General features: G+C 52.4%; 1 pseudogene; it reads right to left on the reverse strand.

Annotated features, from left to right (window-relative positions):
* Positions 1–428: 428 nt before the first annotated feature.
* Positions 429–5771, reverse strand: LOC108892337 (transferrin receptor protein 2-like; annotated as a pseudogene).
* Positions 5772–6363: the final 592 nt, after the last annotated feature.

Here is a 6363-nt window from a genome sequence, read left to right on the forward strand (position 1 = left end):
AGTCAGGTTATGGTCAGGTTATAGTCAGGTTGTCAGAGCTCTGACTGATGTTGTGGCTCCATAAAAACATGTTGTTTGTTTTCAGTGAAAGAGGAAACAGAGGAAAACAAACTGTGGATCTGAAAAGAAGAAGTTTGTCTCAGTGACGTCTGAGTCACAAACGTCATCAGACAGATCTTTATTTCATGATACAACGAGCCAGTTATCGAACCAACAACCTCTGTGTGTGTGTGTAACAATAAATACTCAGATATACTGCAGGTTTATAAAGAGTGTTTCTGTCACTGTGTCAGTGTGTGTCAGTCAGTGTGTGTAGTTGTGTATAGTTGTGTGTCAGTATGTCAGTGTGTGTCAGTGTGTCAGTGTGTGTAGTTGTGTATCAGTGTGTCAGTGTGTGGTCAGTGTTGTCAGTGTGGTGTAGTTGTGTGTCAGTGTGTGTATGTGAGTGTGTTGCGGATGCTCCACACGTCTCCGTTCAGAGCGTTAGCCCGCTCCCTGTAGCGTCCAGCGTGAACAGAGCGAGCTGTCGTCTGAAGCGTCGCTCGTCGAAGCGTCCCGGGGTCAGAGGTCAGCAGGGCCAGGTGCTCAGTGAGCGCGCTCAGAGTGTGGTCGCCGCGGCCGTGGATCACGTGACGAAACGGCATCTCCACCACCGACACGTACTGAGACAGGAAGTAGTACTCCACCTGCAGAGAGAGGGTTTTATTACTCTGATGTACCTTCATCACACAGGTGTTGTGGTACTCGTACCTTCATGACACAGGTGTTGTGGTACTCGTACCTTCATGATGCGGGTGTTGTAGGAGCGGGCGGTGCTCGGGTCGTGCAGGTCGCTGTAGTCGATGGCTCTCTGCAGAGTCTCTGCTGCTCGGCTGTAATCACCTCTGGCGCTGAAAACCCACTGAGGAGAGAGACCTCTGGACTGGGGGGGGGGGGGGGGGGGGTAGAGGGGGAAGAGGGGGAGAAGGAGAGGATGGGGGAGATGACGACATGTGAACAGGTCTGAACCAGCAGGAAGCTTCAGGTATTTCACTGGTTCCTGTTTGATGACTTGCTCTAGAACCTGAACAAGAACCTGAACCAGGTCCTGGTCCTGGTCTGTTACCTGCAGCTCGGCAGAGTGTTTGTTGAGCTGAGCGCTGAACTGCAGCACCGTCTGGGCGTAGGAAGTGATGCGTAGGGGCAGGATGTGGTCGTGGGCCAATCGCAGCACCATCTCCCCCACCAGCTCCCCCAGGCTCCGCCCCGTGACCCCCAGACGACCCCCCAACACTTCCTGAAGACGGGCGGCGCTGTCCAGAGGCGTGTTGATGAACGGGTACGCTCGCTCCTGAACACACACACACACACACACACACACACACACACACACACACACACCTGATGACGTCACCTGTCCCACAGGTGTACCAGGTGATGTCATAAATCAGGTGACAGCAGGTGAGTCCTACCTCGGTGAATCTGAGCTCCATGGCAGGAACTCCTGCGAACGCGGTGAAACTGTACGCTCCACTGTTCAGGTACAGCGGCTTGATGCTGAGGAGACAGCAGCAGTTACTCAGGTGTGTTGCTCAGGTGTGTTGCTCAGGTGTGTTACCTGCAGCAGTGTTCAGGTGAGTCACTGTTACTGTGTGTGTCCTCACATCCTCCAGCTGCCTCCCTCTCTCTCCGCCTGGCTGTAGATGGTCTGACCTGCGTGTTTCGGATGCTCCACCTCAAACAGGTACAACACACAGGTGAACGTGAGGTCAGAGCTGAGGTCAGAGAGGGGGCGGAGTCAGCACACCTGTACACTAACTGTCACCTCTCACCTGTCTGATGGCAGCGTCCAGCAGGTCGACCAGCAGAGGACTGGTGTAGGCCGACAGGACGTCATCACCTGAGAGAGAGAGAGAGAGAGACAGACAGACAGTCAGTCAGTTAGACAGAGAGAGAGACAGTCAGACAGACAGACAGACAGACAGTCAGTCAGAGACAGACAGACAGTCAGACAGAGAGAGAGACAGTCAGTCAGACAGACAGACAGTCAGTCAGAGAGAGAGACAGTCAGACAGACAGACAGACAGACAGTCAGTCAGAGACAGACAGACAGACAGACAGAGAGAGAGACAGTCAGACAGTCAGTCAGACAGTCAGTCAGACAGACAGACAGTCAGTCAGAGACAGACAGACAGACAGAGAGACAGACAGACAGTCAGTCAGAGACAGACAGACAGACAGACAGAGAGAGAGACAGACAGTCAGTCAGAGAGAGAGACAGTCAGACAGACAGACAGACAGACAGACAGACAGTCAGTCAGAGACAGACAGACAGACAGACAGAGAGAGAGACAGTCAGACAGTCAGTCAGACAGTCAGTCAGACAGACAGACAGTCAGTCAGAGACAGACAGACAGAGAGACAGACAGTCCGTTACCCATCACAGCCTGGTCCAGACTGAAGTAGGCCACAGCCTTCAGGTGGAGCATGGACAGGTAACCCTGACACACAGAGGTCAAAGGTCAGTCACCAGTGAGTCATACCGTGATGTCAAAGTTAAATCCCATGTGACGTGTTCTCTGCTCTATGATTGGACGAACCTCCAGCCATTCAGTCGCTCCCACGTTCCCAAACTCTCCAGCGTCCCAGCTGACGAACAGTAAACTCCGTCTGGGACTGAAACCTGAACAGACAGCAGCTCGTTCACTGTTTCTGCTGGACCCGCCCGGACGACAGGTGGAGGGGGTTTCTACCTGTGTCCAGGTGAGACTTACCGTTCTTCACCATGGCGGAGAAGGTTCGAGCCAGCTCCAGAAGGATGGCCGTTCCAACCCCGGACTTCACGGCTCCTGGACCCAGAGAGTCCCTCTGAGCTCCCAGTATGATGTACTGGTCTGACAGAGACACAGCAGTGACCACAGAGCTCACCTGTACAGGTACTGACCGTCTCTCTCAGGTGAGTCTTACCTGGTTCCACCCGGCCCACCACAGAGGAGAAGATGTTGTTGAGGAGGACAGGCGTCATCGTGTTGTGGACGGACATCTTGACTCTGCGTCTGGAGCTGAACTCTGGACCGACCACGCAGCGCACGTACGGCAGCCGGCCTCGCCACGACGGCGGGCAGGACGGACCCGACAGCTGGCTGAGACATGGAGACACGGAGTGAGGTCACAGTCACACCTGAGCAGGTAACCTGAGGGGGCGGGGATCACCTCAGCAGCTTGGCGGCCACAGTGGCGCTGACGGGCAGAGCCGGGATGAGCGGCAGGCCCGAGGACTGGATGGGCGGGAACTGAGTGTGGTTAAAGGAGGGGAAGCCGGGGGTGAAGGGGTCACCTGACCCCAGGTGCACCTGTGATTGGACGACGCAGAGGGAGAAGCTGATTGGCTGGAGGCGGTGAAACATGGGAAACCTGTGTGTGTGTGTGTGTGTGTGTGGGTGTGTTACGTGTTCGGACACGGCGGTGTGTGTGCTCAGTCCGAGGCGGCGGGGGTCCTGCGGCAGGTCGGCGGGGTCGGGGTAGATCAAAGCTCCGCCCGCCCCGCTCCTCTCAGCCAACCAGACCTTCTCTGCGAAACTGACCCCGCCCCCGACTCGCATCACCACCACACAGCCAATCACAGACACGCCCGCGCTCTTCAGCCAATTAAAATCCTCCGGGCGGCCGTAGTTGGCGTAGACCACGCCCCCCTGCAGAGACAGACAGGCACAGGTGACTGAGGTCACGTTACCATGGCGATGAACACATCCTGTCCCCGTGTCTCACCGTGGTACTTCCTGTGGCGCTGTATGGACAGAAATCAGACGGGTTCAGAGGAATCTGCTCTGAGACGAGTCCTGCAGAGTCCACCAGGCACAGAGAGCTGCTCTGAGACCTGCACACAACAAACACACAAACAACAAACAACAAACAAACAACAAACAAACAACAAACAACAAACAGACAGACAGACAGACAAACAGACAGACAGACAGACAAAGAGACAGACAGACAGACGCCTGGCGTCAGACAGTCTGTTGTGGGCGTCAGTTAAAGGACGGCGTCTCTTCCCGTTGTCCCGCCCCTCGGCTCTCACCTGTCGGGGAACTGCAGCGTGGCGTACAGGGACTCGGTCCAGGTGTGATCCATCTGCAGCTGTCTGAACCGACGCAGGATCTCTGAGGCCAGAGACGTTCCCTCTGCAGAACCTGGAGGATGACTCGCTCTGCTGACTCGACTGATCAGAGAAATCACCTTTTTATTAAAGAGTCAGATCCTGTTTAACCAGAAACATCTCTGTATATCAGCACCAGACTCCATAGAGAAAAACAGGGATTTAACAGGAGCTGCTGGAATACCACTGCCTCCATCTGTTAGTGTGTCTGTGTTACTGTGTGACTTTCAGTGGTGGAAGAAGTAATCAGATACTTTACTGAAGTAAAAGTACCACACAGTAACACAGACACACTAACAGATGGAGGCAGTGGTATTCCAGCAGCTGCTGGTTAAATCCCTGTTTTCTCAATGGAGTCTGGTATGGTGATAACCTGGCCTCTCTTACCTGACCGTGCTGTGGATATCTTCATCCTGCAGCAGCCTCCTCATCATTGCCCTCAGCTCTCCCAGGTAAGGCCCCGCCCCTCCATCTGCAGGTGGTTTAGCCCCGCCCCCAGGCTGCTCATCCTCCTCCACCTGCCCCCCCAGCTGGGAGCAGTGGTACCGCCCACTGAACACAGCGAAGGCCAATAGGAAAGCTGAGAGAGGGAAGCCACGCCCACTTTAATCACCTGATCAGAGTGATCAATAAAACCTGTGTGTGAGTGTGTGTGTGTGTGTACCGGCAGCGAAGATGACGACTCCGCACAAACACAACAACACACCAGCTCTCCGGTAACCATGGCGATACCTCCACACCAGAGCTGTGAGGTCACTGCTAGGCCCCGCCTCCTCGGCCTCTGACGTCACAAACCTCATCTCCACCCCCTGAGCTCCGCCCACCTCCTCATCCTCAGACACTGATTGGTCAAGAGACACTGTGGACGACTGTGGAGAGAGAGAGTGTAACCATGGCGACTGGTCAGAGGGGGAGGAGCCTGTCTCTCTCTGACCTCAGAGCCTCACCTGTCTCAGGTGAGTCCTGATGGAGTCCATGATGATCTACGGAACGACGGTTAATGTCTTCCACTGATCAATAATCAAACACACTGATCTGATCACGTGTGGTATTTAAGTGCTGCTGGGAAACTTGAGCTTCTCATCAAAAAGATAAAACATGCATTTGTTTACGTGGATGATTCAGGCGTCACGCGACCTGACCGTTCGACTGCCTCCGTCCAAACACCGTCCTCTTCTGTCGGTCAGGGTCGTGTCCGACGCCGCGGGGGGAGGTCCAGGTGGATCTACGGGCTGAGCCAACACCTCAGTTCAAACCTGAGCCCAGGTGAAGTGAGAACGGATCAAACCCACAGCCGAGTCCTCGTCCCCTCTGCCTGCTGTGATTGGCTCCTGAGAGGGGTCAGAGGTCAGTGTAAGCTGTGTTTGATCTGCTTAACTTTATTAACAGCTAAGTAAACACACACACACACACACTGCTGAGAGTTAAAGCTGGAAAACCACATCTCACTTTCAGAGTCTAACAGCAGAAGTGAAGCCGAGCTGCTGGTCCTGGTCTGACTCAGTCCTGTGATTTAAGGTGGATTTAAACAGCTGGAACAGGAACTGGCGACTGACCCCTTAAAATGTGAGTCAATGAGTCTGATCCACTGACCTCTTTTATTTCTCTGCTCTCCGTCCACACGGCAGTAAAAGTGTGTGTTTACTCAGTGACCTGCTGTCAGAGCTCCTCCTCCAAACACTGACAAAAACAAAAGATTCAAGTTTAGAGAAAACACAACTGGAACCTTTAAGATCCTGACTCACAACAGCTGTAAGATCTTCACGTCAAAGACTTTAATCATGGACAAATCAAAAACAGGCAAAACAAAAGAGTCAAATAAACAATGATTTTACTGAAACAACATCATCATACACCATTCAGATGATACAGATTTTTAATAATATGGAATGAAAACACAGACACCTGCAAAACAAAAATACAAAAAATAAAATAAATATATTTAAGTGCAAGTTTTTTGTGGGTTTTTGGGATTTTGTAGGTTTTTGGTTTTGCAGTTTTGTGGGTTTTGGGATTTTTTATGTTTTTAGTTTTGCAGTTTTGGGGTTTTGTAGGTTTTTGGTTCTGTGGTTTTGTGGATTTTGTAGGTTTTGGTTTTGTGGTTTAGGAGGTTTTTGGTTTTGTGGTTTTGTAGGTTTTTGGTTTTGCAGTTTTGTGGGTTTTGGGATTTTTTTTTAGGTTTTTGGTTTTGCAGTTTTGTGGGTTTTTGGTTTTGTGATTTTGTAAGT

Source organism: Lates calcarifer, unplaced genomic scaffold (assembly GCF_001640805.2).
Source record: "Lates calcarifer isolate ASB-BC8 unplaced genomic scaffold, TLL_Latcal_v3 _unitig_2209_quiver_2642, whole genome shotgun sequence".
In the NCBI taxonomy this organism is placed as follows: domain Eukaryota; kingdom Metazoa; phylum Chordata; class Actinopteri; family Centropomidae; genus Lates; species Lates calcarifer.